The sequence below is a fragment of the Callorhinus ursinus genome, unplaced genomic scaffold (assembly GCF_003265705.2).
Source record: "Callorhinus ursinus isolate GAN/ISIS: 27379988/994484 unplaced genomic scaffold, GSC_fseal_2.0 scaffold55, whole genome shotgun sequence".
Lineage (NCBI taxonomy): Eukaryota > Metazoa > Chordata > Mammalia > Carnivora > Otariidae > Callorhinus > Callorhinus ursinus.
Genome location: NW_027397117.1, coordinates 3,690,340 through 3,706,371, shown reverse-complemented (window position 1 = coordinate 3,706,371; position 16,032 = coordinate 3,690,340). Strand labels below are relative to the sequence as shown.

The following is a 16,032-nucleotide window of genomic DNA, read 5'->3' as shown; positions in this document are numbered from 1 at the left end:
CCTGAGCCGAAGGCAGAAGCTTAACAACTGAGCCACCCAGGCGCCCCGTCCTTCCTTTTTAAATTCTTAATAGTGGTTTTTGGGGGGCGCCTGGGTGGCTCAGTTGTTAAGCTTCTGCCTTCGGCTCAGGTCATAATTCCCAGGGTCCTGGGATCGAGTCCCACGTCAGGCTCCCTGCTCAGCGGGGAGCCCGCTTCTCCGGCTCCCTCTACCCCTCTGCCCCGCTCGTGCTCTCTCTTGCTCACACTCTATCAAATAAATAAATAAAATCTTAAAAAATAAAATAAATAAAAAGGAAGGACATTCTGACACATCCTGTAACATGGATGAACCCTGAAGACACTATGCTAAGTGAAGCAAACCAGTCAGGGAAGGACAAATACTGTACTTAGGAGGTCCCTGAAATCATCAAAATTACAGGCAGAAAGTAGAACAGTTGAGTGCAAGAGGCTGGGGTAAGGGGAAACCTGGACTGTTGTTTAATGGGCAGTTTCAGGTTAGGAAGATAAAGTCCCAGGGGTGCCTGGGTGGCTCAGTCAGTTGAGCGACCGACTCTTGGTTTTGACTCAAGTCATGATCTCAGGGTTGTGGGATGGAGTCCTGCATCGGGCTCCACGCTCAGCGGGGAGTCTGCTTGTCCCTCTCCCTCTACTCTTCCCCCTGCTCTCTCTCTCTCTCAAATAAATAAAAGCTTAAAAAAAAAAAAGTCCTGTGAGATGTGATGGTTCCAACAACATATGTGACTGTACCTAACGCCCCTGAACTATGCACTTAAAAATGGTTAAAATGGGCGCCTGGCTTCCTCAGTCGGTAGAGCATTCAACTCTTGATCTCAGGGTCGGTCATGAGTTCGAGCCCCATGTTGGGCATGGAGCCCACTAAAAAAAAAAAAAAAGTTTTAAAAAATGGTTAAAATGATTACTGATATGATTTCTTTGTAGTATATTATAAATATTACGTAGCTATCATAATAATTAACAATACACTAAAAATAAACTATGAATGAAAAATGGTCAAGTTCTGTGGTATGTATATTTTACAACTTTTTTTTAATCACTATGCGGAACCACTTGAAAGAAAGAGGTGTTCATGGTGGAAATGGCAGAAACAAATTTATTCTTTACAAAGGGGACAAATGCATTTTACATGGGTTTTCTACACTATTGGGAGATTTGTTCAGATCTATCCAAATTCTTCTGCTCCAAAAAAAAGCACTGAAAAGAAAAACAATGATCCAGCAATTCCACTCCTGAGCATATACACAAAAGATTTGAAAACAGGCTTCAAAACACACTGGTGAACCAATGTCCACACTGCATGTCCATACAGCCAAAGGGCAGAAGCAATCTAAATGTCCATCAACAGATAAAAGAACAAATAAGCTGCTGTACACTATATAATGGAACATTATTCAGCCATGAAGAGAAATGAAGTTCTGACACAGGCTACAACATAGATGAACCCTGAAACCAATATGCTAAGTGAAATAAACCACACACAAAATGACAAACACTGTTAATGCCACTTTAAAAGAGGTATCTAAAACAGGCAAGGGGCCCCTGGCTGGCTCAGTCAGTAGAGCATGCGACTCCTAACTCAGGGTTGTGAGTTCAAGCCCCATGTTAGGCGTAGAGCCTACTTAAAAATAAAATAAATAAATAAATAAATAAACAAGTAAGTATAAAGAATAAAATAGGCAAATTCAGAGAGATAGAAAGTATATTAGAGGTTACAAGAGACTGGGGGAGAGGAGAAACGGTGAGTTATTGCTTAATGGGTACAGAGTTTCTATTTGGGGTGAAAAAAAGATCTTACAGATAGTGGTGATGATTGTACATTTTGAACGTAATCAATGCCACTGAATAAAAAATGCTATGTAAAAAAAAGGCTTAAATATGCTTAAAAAGTGGCAGAAAGAGAAAGAACAGGAGGAAGAAGTGAAGCTAACGGATTTCCTGGTAACTGTTCAGCCAATTTTCAAACTCATTCCAGAACTAGGGTCAATTTCTATTTCCTCACTTATAAAGTGGGCATAATATATGCTGTCATCCTTCTTTGTCAAATTATCGATGAAATAATGTAACTGAAGTGTTTGGTGCCTGGTGACAAATAAGATAGCTAAAATTTTCTTACCTCCTTTAATTGCCCTGCAAAAGCCAAGAAGTTACAACTACCTTTCAACTCCTTTACTACTTTCTATCTCAAATACGTCAACATCACCAGTAGGGAAAGACCTCTAAAACTTGTGAGGGCTGAAGACAGAAAATAGGCGCAGTGAATTTATGTGTTGAGCAAGCAGTTCCAGAAGGCTATTTTTCAATTATAAAATTCACTGTGCACAAGGTAGACATGTTTCATCTCCATTACACAAATTTATAGATTCTCAGCTTGTTTGAAGCAGATACCCTAAATAAAACCAAACTCTTCACTATTCTGTTTGTAGAATTATAGATATAATTCTATGATATAATCTCATACCTGTACTTTAAGGGGGAAAAAAAGAACCATTATTTCCTTTGCCCTCCTACAAAAACAAAACAATTTAACAGTCACAAGGAAAAAATCCCAAGAAGTCCTTGCCTTTCCAGAACTTATATTCTTCAGTTTGGAGATATTAACCTTGTAGTCAATATTACTGGGACAATTTTTATTTCCTTAGAAAATTCAATTTCTCAAAAGTATTCAACACAGTATTTTTATGGCTAATATTTACTGAACGCTTATTGTTCACCAGTCCCAAGCACTTTCAATCTTCACAACAACCTGTAAGAGAAACAAGGTTCTCTCATCATCATTCATACTTTTTTAAAATAGGGAAAATGAGGCACAATGAGGTGAAGTGAATTGCTCAAGGTAACAACCAGAAGCAGCATGAGCCAGGATTTGAATCCAGGCAATCTGATTTCGGAACCTATGTCTATCAGAGCCACACTAAGTCATATTCTTCTCTCACAATTATAAACTCATTTTGCCTCTCAAATTATGTTTTAAATAAACAAATTATTTGAAAATCCTCTATAGTTTTGGGGGTTTTTAAAGATTTTATTTATGAGAGAGAGAGAGAGAGAGCAGAAGCTGGGGGAGGAGCGGAGAGGGAGAGAGAATCCTCAGGCCGACTCCATGCTGAGCCCCACGCAGGGCTCCATCTCACAACCCTGAGATCACGACCTGAGCAGAAACCAAGAGTCTGACCCTCAATGAACTGAGCCACCCAGGTGCCCCAAAAGTACTCTATGGTCTTCAATCAAGGAACAGTGAGTGAATTCTCCCATCAACTCTGAAAATCCCTGGCTATTTCGAACCTTCTCTTATGTTCCCAATAAACCAAAGTGGAAAAAGCAGAGGAATAAGTAAGTGCCAGAAAGTAAACACAAACAAGCCAGGGGAGAAACACAAGGACTGTAGAAACAAAGAGAATGAAAGAAAACAAAAACAGGAAAAAACTGCACTGGTGAGAGTTCCAGCAAAGCACAGGCAAGAGAGAGAATGGTAAGGGACAAAAAAGAATGGAAATTGAGTATCAAGATACCACCTTCAGCACTTGGGATGATTTTATCCACATCATTTTTCCACTGTACTTACACCCTTTAAATACTAATTCTCAATTTTATTCCCCCAGCAAGTCACCTCAGGCTACACTCTGACCAACTGAATATTCTGCGTGTTGCTCTGTTGCCACTTAAACCGCCTTGATTACAAGGAATCTCAACTTCACAATTATAACCAAATGATTTTTTTTTAAGATTTTATTTATTTATTTGACAGACACAGCGAGAGAGAGAGAGAGAGAGAGAGAGAGAGAGAGAGAGAGAGAGAACACAAGCAGGGGGAGTGAGAGGGAGAAGCAGGCCTCCCGCTGAGCAAGGAGCCTGATGCGGGGCTCGATCCCAGGAGCCTGGGATCATGATCATGACCTGAGCCCAAGGCAGACACTTAAGGACTGAGCCACCCAGGCGCCCCATACCAAATGATTGACTGCATTTGCAACTTTCTTTCAGTTAGTAACAATGAATAAGCTTCACCCAATGAATGTATACAACTTTTGAAGAAAAATGCTACCAATGATCATTAGTAGACTGCTACTGATAAAATTCTTGGCAATTACCTTTCAGGTAAATTGCCTCTAAGGTATTTCTAAAACAGTATTTCTAGCAGAAATACTGTTCTCAGAGTATTACTTCTCAACTATTCAGAAAAATTTTCCCTTACACATACATAAAAATCACTTGATCAGCATCTGTTTAAGCCAGTGGTCAAAACAATTTCATGTGAATTATACCACACCACAGTTATGAAGAGAACCGCAATATTAAAAACGCATGCTTTCACTGAAGAAACCATGTTAGAACTGAATCAGGTGGAATGCAATGCATAAGCTAGCCAGCAGTAATAACTGGAAAGGTTGTTTAGTAATCTCTCAGTGTCTTATTTACGGCTCCTTTAATAACAACCTGGAGAAGGGCCCTTGTCTTTTATGTTTTGTTTTGGAACACACGATCCATCTATGGATCATCAAAAATGACGGAACATTCCTCCTACCTAATTTGAGTTACTTTCTCCAGAAAGAAATCCATTATAATAAACTAAAAAATCTTTCTCAAGACTTGTGCCCCAAGAAAAAGAACCTCAGAAACTACATTTTAAGCACAGTCTTTGTAGTCATTTTTTTTTAAGATTTTATTTATTTATTTGACAGAGAGAGACACAGTGAGAGAGGGAACACAAGCAGGGGGAGTGGGAGAGGGAGAAGCAGGCTTCCCGCCGAGCAGGGAGCCCGGGCCGGGCTCGATCCCAGGATACTGGGATCATGACCTGAGCTGAAGGCAGACACTTAACAACTGAGCTACCCAGGCGCCCCCTTTGTAGTCATTTGTAAAAGTAAACCAAATTGGGCGCCTGGCTGCTCAGTCAGTGCAGCATGCGACTCCTGATCTCAGGATCCTGAGTTCAAGCCCCATGTAGGGCCTAGAGCCTACTTAAAAAATAAATGAAAAGAAAAAAAAAAGGAAAGAAAAAAGTAAACCAAATCGCTGGACGTGCCTGGGGCTTGGGAGGGGGTGGGGGGAGATTCAGGGCTACAGGGGATCAGCACCTCCCCCATCGCAGTGTCAAGCTCAGGCCCAATCAGGCCTTTCAGGGTTTCCAGACTAGATTCGGTGGTGGGACGGGATGCTACAGCCATCTCTGAGAGGAGATAATAAATGCCAGTGTGGTAAATAAATTAAAAAATGAGAGTGGAAAAAAAAGCCAAGATTATTTAGGCTTCTAATTTTACCCTGTACTTAAATCCATGGCTCCTTTGAAAACCTGAGACTTAGGGGCGCCTGGGTGGCTCAGTCGGTTAAGCAACTCCCTTCAGCTCAGGTCATGATCCCAGGGTCCTGGGATTGAGCCCCATCTCGGGCTCCCTGCTCAGCAGAGAGCCTGCTTCTCCCTCTCCCTGCCTCTCTGCCTACTTTGTGTTATCTGTCAAATAAATAAATAAAATCTTTAAAAATAAATAAATAAATAAACCTGAGACTTATTAAATATAATTTCATTAAAGAAAATCTAGAATAAATTTCCCACACTCAAAACTTATTCTGCACCGTAGTGAATCGCTCTCAAAGTGCCTTCCTTGCAGCAGCAGGGCTAACTAGTTAGAAATGCAATGATCAGGACCCACCCCAGACCTGCAGAATCAGAAAGTCTGGGGTGGGGCCTGGCAATTGTGTTTTAACAAGCCCTCCAGGGGTTGCTGATGCTCCAGAGTTGGAAAGCCACTGGCTTAGGGGTTAGGAGTTATATTGCCTAGGCTCACATCTTGGAGTCAAGATTGACTTGCTGAGTAATCAAGAGTAAATTACTCAGCTTCTCTAGACTTGTTCCTCATCTACACAAGGGAATTAGGGGGTTGTTTTGAAGATTAAATAAGAAAATACACGTTAAGCGCTTAAGAGGGATGCCGGGCACTTAGGAAACATCATCCAAACGTTAGTTGTTGTTACTACTATATCCAAGGCCCTTTGACGGTTTGTACACTGGGGAGACAAAAGGCGGAAAAGGCTTAATCCCTACCCCTCCTACCCACTGACTAGGCAGACACGAGTACACAGGGAAGTACCAAACACACCCATGGGGGAAATAAAGATACCCTCCTAGAAGGGCCACACAAGTTGATTGGGACACCGTACGAAGAAACAACAAATTCTAACCGAACAATGCAAGAGACGGCTTTCAGTGACTGGATCTGAACAAGAAAAGAGTTACAAAGCCTGAAGAGAAGAAAAAGTCCTTCCGGCCGAAAGTTGTGAGCCAAGATCCAAAGGAGGAGGAAAAAGGAAAGCGCCCGGCAGTAGAACTCTGGGGCTGAAGAATTGACAAAATATACAGACGTAGCAGTAAGTAAAATGTCATTCCCAGTCGTAGGCCTTAGCCTCGGGAAAAAGCTCGGCCTCCTCAGAGCACTCCGATGCACCCTCATTTGCAAATTAACTTCCCCTTCCGATCCCTGAACGCCCAAAGACTACTTTTCTGCACTCGGGCCCCATCAAGCCATTGTCTGCAGCGAAGTTGAATGCAAAGAAGTGAGAGAAGTCTGCACGGAGTCCCGCATCAGCAGGAGCGAGCACTGCTCGAACGGAACGAGACATCTGAACATTCTCAGCCAATTGCCGCAAAACCACATTAAAAAAAAAAAAAAAAAGCTTGCTTTCTTAAAGGGCAAAACTTGGAATAAAGTGGACGGGGGAGAGGGAGGAGGGTAAGGAGGACAGTTTTTTATCTTCTTCCCTCCCTGAAACCCCGTCTGGGTGCTGGCGGAATCCAGACGGCTTCTTTTCATAGCCTGAAGGCTGAGGTTTTCCTTCCGGTCATTGTGTTTATTTCCCCCCAAGAACAGGCCCCACGGGGCCGGCACGCCGGCCGGGCCCGGGACAAAGCCCACTCCGGGCTCCACCTGGGCGCGGGCAGGGGCGGGGAGGAGCAGGGGCGGGGAGGGGCGGCGCTCCCGGGCCCGCCTGCCCGCCGGCCGCAGTAACCAGGCAGCGCGGCAGCACCGCCCCGGCTGCCCGCCGGCCAATCCGGCGCGTCTGCTGCCCGGGCGCACGAGCCCCGGAGACACCAGGCCGAGCGCGACCCCACGGCTCGAGCCTGGCACCGCGCGCGCACCCGCACCGCCCGAGCCGGCCAATCAGCGGCCGGGCATGCGCAGCCCGCAGGCTCGCTCGCGCGCGGGCCTCACGCGTGAGGCCCCCCCACGCAGCGCCGGCGCGCGCGCCCCTCCCCCACGCGCACCCAGGCGCGCGCGTGCAACTGTCGTCCCCCGCGACCGCGTCCGCTCCTGCCCCACCCCCAACGCCGGCGGCCCGGGGGGGTGGGGACCGGGTACTCCTACACGGCCGCCGACGGCCCCCAGACCCCAGTCTGTGCAGGCCCCGGAGGGGGCGCGTCTCAAATAAAGGCCCTGCTCGTGATGGCAACCGGGGCGGGGGACGGGGGATGAGGCGACAGGGACTCACCCGAGTGCAGCCGCCTCCAGGCAGCGCCGGGGCTGGGCGAGCCGAAGGGAAGCGAGTGTGGGCCGCGCGCGAGCTGCGGCCGCGGCGGAGCAGCTTCGGGCTGAGGCGAGCGGGCGAGCGGGCAGGAGGTGAGAGGGCGAGGGGCCCGGGCGTCTCGGCCGAGCTCCTGTCACCGCCGCATGGCCGCCCCGGCAGGGCCTCGCTCAGCGCCTAGATCCGATCACAGGGGACCGAGGGAGAGGCCGGGATAACCGTGGCAGGCGGGCGGCCTCAGCTAGAGAGCGCGTGCGGGGAAGCGGGGGGGCGATCGGTGGCCCCTTTTCTCTGCTCTCCGAGCTTCTCTCTCACCCTCCTCCTCCTCCTCTTTTTTTTTTTTTTGTTCCTCGAAGGCGCGCTGCGCGTGCGCACCCGCAGCGCCGCCCAGCGGGAGTTGTAGTTTCTGATTCGTCCCCACCAACGCGACGGCGGGGGCGGTGGACTACGACTCCCAGGAAGCCTCGCGCGGGCGAGCCCCGAATCCGAGGACGCGGCGAGCGCAGCGCCCGGCCCTCTCCGGCAAGGACTGTCAATGGAGGCGCGGGTGGTGGGAGCAAGAACATGGCTGCACCTGGGGCCTGCGCGGCCGCTCGGGTGGGGGAGGGGAGCTGGGGCGCGGGGCGCCTATCTAGGCCGGGGGTAGCCCTCGCTTGCTCCGTGCGGCGAAGCAGCCAACCTCAGCCCCCGTCCAGGGCTCGCACTCACTCTTGTACCCGAGGTTCCCTGCCGATTGCGAGGCCGGAACACGGCAAAGGCCGGGGAGCCCCAGGCCGGCCTGCCCCTCTTCGTGTTCCGCCAAGGGACTTCCTCTGCCCTGCACCACCCTCCGGGACACAAAGAGCTCCTCTGTTAGTTTTGAAAGCTTGCCTCCAAAGCGGCCGAAAGAGACTGTTGCCCCAACTTTGGACGGGCGACGGGAGGGGACGCTCCTGTTTTTATTTACTCACACCCACCCCCCAGGCTTTCCTCACTCTCCCTCACTCAACGTTTAGAAGCAAAGTTGAGGGAAAGCCGCGGAGTGAGAGCAGAAAACCTGCCTTGTAGCCAGTGCGTTTTGTTCTGTCAACCGCGGAGAAATTTGACCGAAACCTGCCCCCCACCCCCCGATTATTCTTTCGCTTTTCAACTTGAAGTCTCGAATTTCGGTAATGATGAGACACTGGTCTTCACCTAAGTGAAACTCGAAAGTTTTACAAAACTCGAGCCCGGAGGACGTAGGTGGTTCTGTAAAGCACAAGATTGAATGATTTCGCGATTCTTCTCCCCAGCGGAGATGGGGGCCACGCCGGCCATCCTCCCTCCCGCCCCCTCCTCCTCGGTAGGTGGCGACCACGGCGCTTTTTCCAGCCTTTGTCGCTGGAAAGAAAACTTTCCGAGCAGCCAGTCTTTTGATGTAGGTCCAAGACCTTCTCTTTGAATCTTAGTTCACAGATTGGCGTTCCCCATCTTTCTTGCATAGACCGCACCCATAAAGCCGCCTCTAGAATGTCCATGTTGGGATTCTTTAAATTACATGGAGACTTTAAAGATCCCTGCGGAGTCAGTCTGATTGCAGAAGACCTCCACATTTTTACGATTTCCCCTACAATCTTTTACAGGCATTTTGTCCCCGCCTAATTCGATTGTGACTCTCCTTTGTCGAGTCTCTCCAAAGCGTTCATTTCATTTTCACGAGAACAGTTTTCTTTTTGCACTCGTATTTCATTAACATATTGGAATATTTAATTAAAGTCCGTATTCCCAGTAGCACATTACAACTGACATATATTTAAGGAACAAAAGTAACTTTTGGGAAGTCTACAATTGAGCTGATAGGAGCAGCCAGCCTTCCAGGGGCAAACATTCAGCTGCTGTGGGCATCGGTGAGTATGTTTTATGGAAGGACTGGCATCCTGGATGGTTTCTTGAGGACACTGGAAGGTTAAGGACAGCGAAGGAAGGATTCACTGGGTGCGCTGATGTCATGGAGTCGCATTTGGAGAGTGTTAGAGGGTTGGAAAGGCAGAAGTTCATTTAGTCAAGATGACACTTGTCATCATTAAAAAGTTGTTTGCTCGGGGCGCCTGGGTGGCTCAGATGGTTAAGTGTCTGCCTTCTGCTCAGGTCATGATCCCGGGGTCCTGGGATCGAGCCCCACATCGGGCTCCCCGCTCCGCGGGGAGTCTGCTTCTCCCTCTCCTATTCCTCCTGCTTGTGTTCCCTCTCTCTCTCTGTGTCAAATAAACAAATAAAATCTTAAAAAAAAAAAAGCTTGTTTGCTCACTTCTATGAATTTAACGCTCCGGTGTGGAATTTTGCTGCTGCTTAATGAAAGAATCCCAACTTCTTTGGGGTTGAAGCAGTTCCTAAAACTATTAAATCCTAAAGCAGTTCCTCAAGCTTTTCTGGCTTCGAATTGCCTGTAGATAGAAAGCTGGCCCTTTTGAGACAATGAAGGGTGTATGGAACGGTGTGTGGTTCGAATTCCTTTTTTCTGCATACTGCTGTTGGGGGCTGTAACCCTCAAATTTATGTCTTATAGTCACAAATACGCTTTTACGGTCTTCCCTAAAGCCTGGCTCACCACCTTGGCAGTTACTGGTACACTTACTGCTTTTTGTTAACCAATTTGTCCCTCACTCACTGATAGGTGCTATGTTAATTGTGACCATAGGGATGAGCCACTTTGAATACCATCTCAGCAGGGCAGAGTTGTTTTTCCAGCATAGCATCAAATTGCTGTTTTTTGGGTTGAGCAACAAAGGATTTGTGTTTAGGGGTGGAATCCTTTGTTAAATTGCACACTGCTTGCTGTGGTCAGAATCTCATTCAGCATAACAAGATGTGTATGCTAAGACTGATCTGTAGCTCTTGGATCATGCTCACTTAAGACCAAAGTGCACAGAGGCCAACAGGTGGTAGAATCTTGCATGTTATTTATTTTGAACTATTTCAAATATTTCCCTTTTTGTTTATTTATTTCAGAGAGAGAGAGCCCAAGCAGGAGGGGTGGAAGGAGAGGAAGAGAGAATTTCAAGCAGACTCCACACTGAGCACAGAGCCCAATGTGGGGCTCGATCCCAGTACCCTGAAATCATGACCTGAGCCAAAACCAAGAGTCAGATGCTTAACCGACTGTCCCATCCAGGCACCCCCAAATATTTCTGTTTCTAATGTTTAACCTAGTGTATGCAGTCCTGCCAATGAGTGTCCGTATAGTATGATACCATTCTACTGTATACCTGGGAGACGAAAGCCAAGTGTAATGGGCCTTGGCCAGTCAAGAGATGGCTCTAAACCAACTGATATGAATGCAGCTTCATATAGACTGAGTTCACAGCCTTGTAGATTGCTTTTAAATACCAAGTGATGTGGTAATATTTGAATGTCTTCAACAGTCTTGAAAACTAATCACGTTCTCCTGGGGATTTTAATACTTGGTATCAGGAGTCTGCCTTCTCCATTATCATGGGACCATTTATCATGGACCTACGCTGGTTAGGAAACCCTGAGCACCCATGCTGACAGAACCATGCTTACATCACTTGGTCAAGGTTACTGTTGTTGAGAGATCATTTAGTGGTCTTTTTAAAGATGCTCTTTTGAATCCAACCTGAATAATTTAATCTTTCTGTGACTCTGTCATGTATTTTAAATTGCCCAAAACCATAATTCTAAGCAAAAGTTGAGATGCTCTTGACATACCCATTTTTCACAACACATCCGGTCATCCTTTTTTTTTAAGATTTTTTTAAATGTAATCTCTACACCCAACGTGGGGCTTGAACTTACAACCCTGAGATCAGAAGTCCCATGCTCTACCAACTGAGCCAGCCAGGTGCCCCCGTCTTTCTTTTTTTAATATTTTATTTTATTTTATTTTATTTTATTTTATTTTATTTTATTTTATTTTATTTTATTTTATTGGAGTATAGTTGACACACAATTTACATTAGTTTCAGGAACACATCCAGGCTTTTGATGGAAACAGAGGACTCTTTTTCCCATAATGGCACGGATGCTAGCCCAATATCTTCTGGGTCCAATTTCTTGGTTTTCCTTTACAGTAGACATAAGTACTGTATATTGAGAGAATGGGCCATAAAATACATATCACTTGTAAGGGTTGGATCTCTCACATCAGCGTTCTCAATTAGGATTTGTATAACTCAGTCCAGATCACGGGGGTTGGGCCATAGTGACATTGTTAGCTTTTGGATGGGTATCTGCACTCTAGCAGATAAATCCTTTGTTATTACAAGGATGCTTTTTTAACTGATTATAAAACACTGTTTGGGGACAGTTTTCCATTTGGATAATTTGAATATTTAGATAAGTGACCTTTTCCAGAACTCTTCCAAAGTGGAAAAAAAAAACCCTAAATCCCAGTTATAATTTATTCATAATAATTAATAATGTAGATGTGATATAAACAGACCTTCCAACTCTTGCTGTGCCTTTTATGCAAGCATCTGCCCTATAGAATACACCTCATATTCGTGAAAAACTCATTGAAATAAACAGGGTTTTTCGGAAGAGGCTGATTAACAGGATTTAGAAGAATATGGTTTTCTGTTTAGCATTATGTTCAGATGGCTGTAATCGTGTAACTTAATTTTTAAAAAGTAAAATCCCTATAATATTTTCTTTGCCTCCCTCAGGGATTTGGGGGACTCAGTTGACATATAAACGAAAATACTTTAGAAACTCTAAGTTAAGTGTTCTATAAATATTACATGGTATAATTTAGCCTTCCAAACGTTATTTTTAAATGTGAACAATATGTGCATGTTTCTTTTCTGACTGAAGAAATCTATTGCTCATTTTTAAAATGCTTTATATTCTAATATCTGAGAAACTACATTTACCAAGACTGACTCTTACCACCGGATTAAAGCGGACCTGTTATCATATCCAACTGATCAGATGATGGAAGTAAAAATATAACGAGTAATATAAGCAGCACATCCTTTCAGAATATATATCTCTGTCAAAAATATTGTAGAGGACTCAGAACCCTGAGTGTAAAATTGTGTCAAGGAAAGCTATTTCCAAATAAAATGCATAACCTACAGCCTGACTTTCATAACACCAAGAGAAAGAAAGTCTCGTTCCTATGCTGAAAATAAATCTCCCCATTCCTTCCTTTTCCTCTTTATGTTTCCGGTGTCAATTTAACGCCAGTGGTCCAGATTCTTGAGTCTTCATCTTTGCATTTTACAAGCCTTTCCTCTTTTTCTGGTGACTCATAACCACCCTTTTTTAACCCCCTTTCAAGACCTTGTGTTTATTATGATAATTAAGGTAGATGCACTTGGGGAAATTTTCAACCAAGAATAAAGGGAATTTTTGAACAAGGGATTAGAGAGGAAAAATAGAACCCAGTGATAAGGAAACTGTTCAAATGTGAAATTAGCCACCGTGGCTTGGGTGTATCAAGTACTTTTTGTCTTCCCAATTGTGGGAAGGTGTTAAATCCTCCTCTTCCTTCCCCCTGCACCGGGGGAGCAGGCTGGCCAGGCTCTGGGTTGTACCTGGGGACTTAAACGGACTTCATTTATTCCAGCAAACTGTGCGTTCCCATCCCAAATGAACTCAGATTGGCCCTGAGATAATGGGGGAAGTGAGGGACACACAAGCAATTGGAAAGAATCTGAGTATCTATTAAATTCTGGAAAGCTTGTGAGGCTGTCTCTGCCATCTAGCTAAGATTGTTCCTTTCTTTGATGCCACACACTGTGCTCCCCTCTTAATTATCTCATTCCATGCTGACACAACCCCCACTGTGGTAGGTGCTTAGAACCTCCCCGTTTACTGAAAAGGCTCAGGAAGTTTAAGTTACTTAGCCAAGGATACACAGATGGCAAAATCTAGACTCTAATCTAAATCGGCCTGTATCCAAGCCTGAATTCTCAACTACTGCCGTCTATTTGTAGGCTCCAGCCACCTCGTCCAGGCAGATAGGATAAGTGACTCAAATACAAGGTATACTCAGGTTGATGCCATGAGATAGTACCAGAAGGTTAGAGATGGAGACAGGAAATTTTGCATGGAGGAGGTAGCATTTGCAATGAATATTAAAGGTGGATGGAATTTTTTAAAAATAAAATGAGTATGGTTTAAAAAAAAAAAAGGAGGGAACTCTTAGCCTTCTAATACCTCTTAACAGCGAAAACCATCACATCAAAGGATCTGTACACCTAAAATGTTGATACACATGGCCAATTTGCCCTTCAGAAAAATTGCACCACTGGACATTCAGGGTATGAAAATGTCCATTTTCTCCACACCTGCCCAATTCCAATGGAAAGTAGCATTCATATTTTTATTTGCCATTTGCATGTATGTTTCTGCAAAGGCTATTCATGTTTGCATTTTCTCCATTAAGTCCTTTGCTTCCTCCCCTCCCCCTCCCCCCTTATTCTTTTGTGCAAGTGCTTTATAAAATGAAAGAAATTTGCGTTTCTCTCCTTAGGTGTGTTACAATATTTTCTCAGTTTGTCTTTTGACCGTGACATTTGTTGGGTGTTGTTCAGCTGAAGTTTTATGGTTGATATAGGCGAATTTATCCATTTTTTCCCCTTACGCGTTCAGTGTTAAAAATCAGTAGTGAGAACAGCCTTCCCCACACCAACATATATACAGACATAGATATATAGGTATGGATGTACAGATATGGGCATGTATATGTACATATACACGTATACGCGTTCTCTCCAAGCAAGATTCCTGCATTTCCATCTCTATCCATCTCCCTTGTTCGCTGGAGCTGTCCGGGCTCTCCGTTTCACGGTGCTTTTTAAGGCTCTCCCTCCGGGTCTGGGTCTGGGTCCCAGTCCCCGTTCTGCCCGCCAGCCCACCTGCTAGGTGGGCCGCGGGGCATCCCTCCCGTCGTAGGACCCGCAGCCTCGTCACTTCCCTGCAGCCCCGGGCCACGGTTGTCCAGGCGGGCGGAAGTCCTACCCCGCCGACACCTGCACCCTGCCCCTCCCGCAGGCTCCCACGGCCGGCTGATGGGCCTCCTCGGGAGCCCGGGAGCAGGCCGGTTCTGGGCGTTCCTGGAAATGCCAGAAGCATGTGGCCGCAGCAGAGCTGGTAAGGCACCTGCTTGGGGGTCAGGAGGTGGGAGGAAGGGCGGGGATCCTCCCGAATCCTGATGCATACTCGGAGGCAGCTGCCAACGATTTCCATTTCCATACCGTTTGCAGGCAGGACAGAAACAGCTTGGAACAAAAGCCCCTTTGGGGCCGGCGGACATTTCTGTCCATCTTTAGAAACTGTGCCGAGGTGCACAGTGTTCTGGTTTTATAGCTCAGTCGGCCCGCGCTTGCTTAGCACGCACGCGTTAGCGTCCCCAGTCCTCCTCCCGGTCCCGCTCGCCAGACAGCATCATTGACCTAGATAGTTGAAAAGGTTTCCCTTTACCACGCTCTGTCGATCTAACTAGTCCAAAAGAAAGCCTCAGTTTGGTATGCATTCTGGTTTGGTTGTAAATAAAAGATACATAACAAAATTTACTGTTCGAACCATTTCTAAGGGGATGGTTCCGTGGTTTTAAGCACCTCCACAATGTTATGTAACCATCACAATGATCTAATTCCAGAACTTTGGCATTACCCAAACAAAAACTCTACCATTAAGCTATAATTCCCCATTTTCTTCTCCCTACAGCGCCTCGTAACTTCTATTGTACTTTCTGCCTTTTTTGGTTATCCCATAAAAAGAGGATTGGACAATATTTGTCCTTTTGTAACTGACCACTTTCCTCTAGCAAGTTTTCAATGCTACACGTTGTAGCGTATGCAACAGAAATTTCTTTTTATGGCTACTATTCCATTGTATGTATATATCATATTTTGTTTACCCATTCATCTGATGGGTCATTTCCTCCTTTTGGCTGTTGTGAATAATGCTGCTATGAACGTTCATGCGCAAGTATCTATTTGAGTTTGTTTCCATTTTTTTTTTTTTTACGATTTTTAGTAATCTCTGCACCCCATGTGGGGCTCAAATTCATGACCCAGAGATCGAAAGTCGCATGATGCACACCATCAGCCAGCCAGGCGCTCCTGTTTTCATGTCTTTGGGATATAGTCCTGGAAGTGGAATTGCTGGGTTACATGGTAATTTCATGTTGAACTTTTAGAGGAGTCACCAAATTTTTTTTTTAAATTTACTTATTTGAGGAGAGAGAGGGATAAGCAGACTCCTGCTGAGCAGGGAGCCTGATGCTGGGTTCGATCCCAGGACCCTGAGATCATGACCTGAACCAAAGTTAGATGCTCAGCCGACTAAGCCACCCGGGCGCCCCACCACTAAACTTTTCCATGGGGGCAGCACCATTTTACATTCCCACTAGCACTGCACAAGCACCAGCTTCTCCACGCCCTCACTAACACTTGGTATTTTCCATTCTGCTAGTGTGTGCATGCTTGCATGCATGTGTCTAATAATAGCCATCCTCCTGGCTATGAAGTGGTATCTCGGGGTAGTTTTGATTTGCATTTCCCTCATGACT

The 16,032-nt window shown here is 45.6% G+C and overlaps 1 protein-coding gene and 1 non-coding gene across 9 annotated transcripts in view; both read right to left on the bottom strand.

The window, feature by feature from the left end:
• The window catches only part of GTF2I (general transcription factor IIi), a 101,017-nt gene extending 93,136 nt beyond the window's left edge, over positions 1–7,881 (bottom strand). For 7 of the 8 annotated variants that reach the window (XM_025864765.2, XM_073884201.1, XM_025864768.2 and 4 more), the window contains exon 1: positions 7,500–7,880. The gene's annotated coding sequence lies outside the window, so the exon portion shown is untranslated. Of the gene's footprint in view, positions 1–7,499 lie in introns of all 8 variants that reach the window. The other variant, XM_073884203.1, reaches the window with a different exon arrangement.
• Positions 7,882–11,281: 3,400 nt separating this feature from the next.
• On the bottom strand, positions 11,282–11,354 carry TRNAR-UCU (transfer RNA arginine (anticodon UCU)). The gene has a single exon. It is a non-coding gene; the product is annotated as a tRNA-Arg (tRNA).
• Between the last annotated feature and the right edge of the window lie 4,678 nt (positions 11,355–16,032).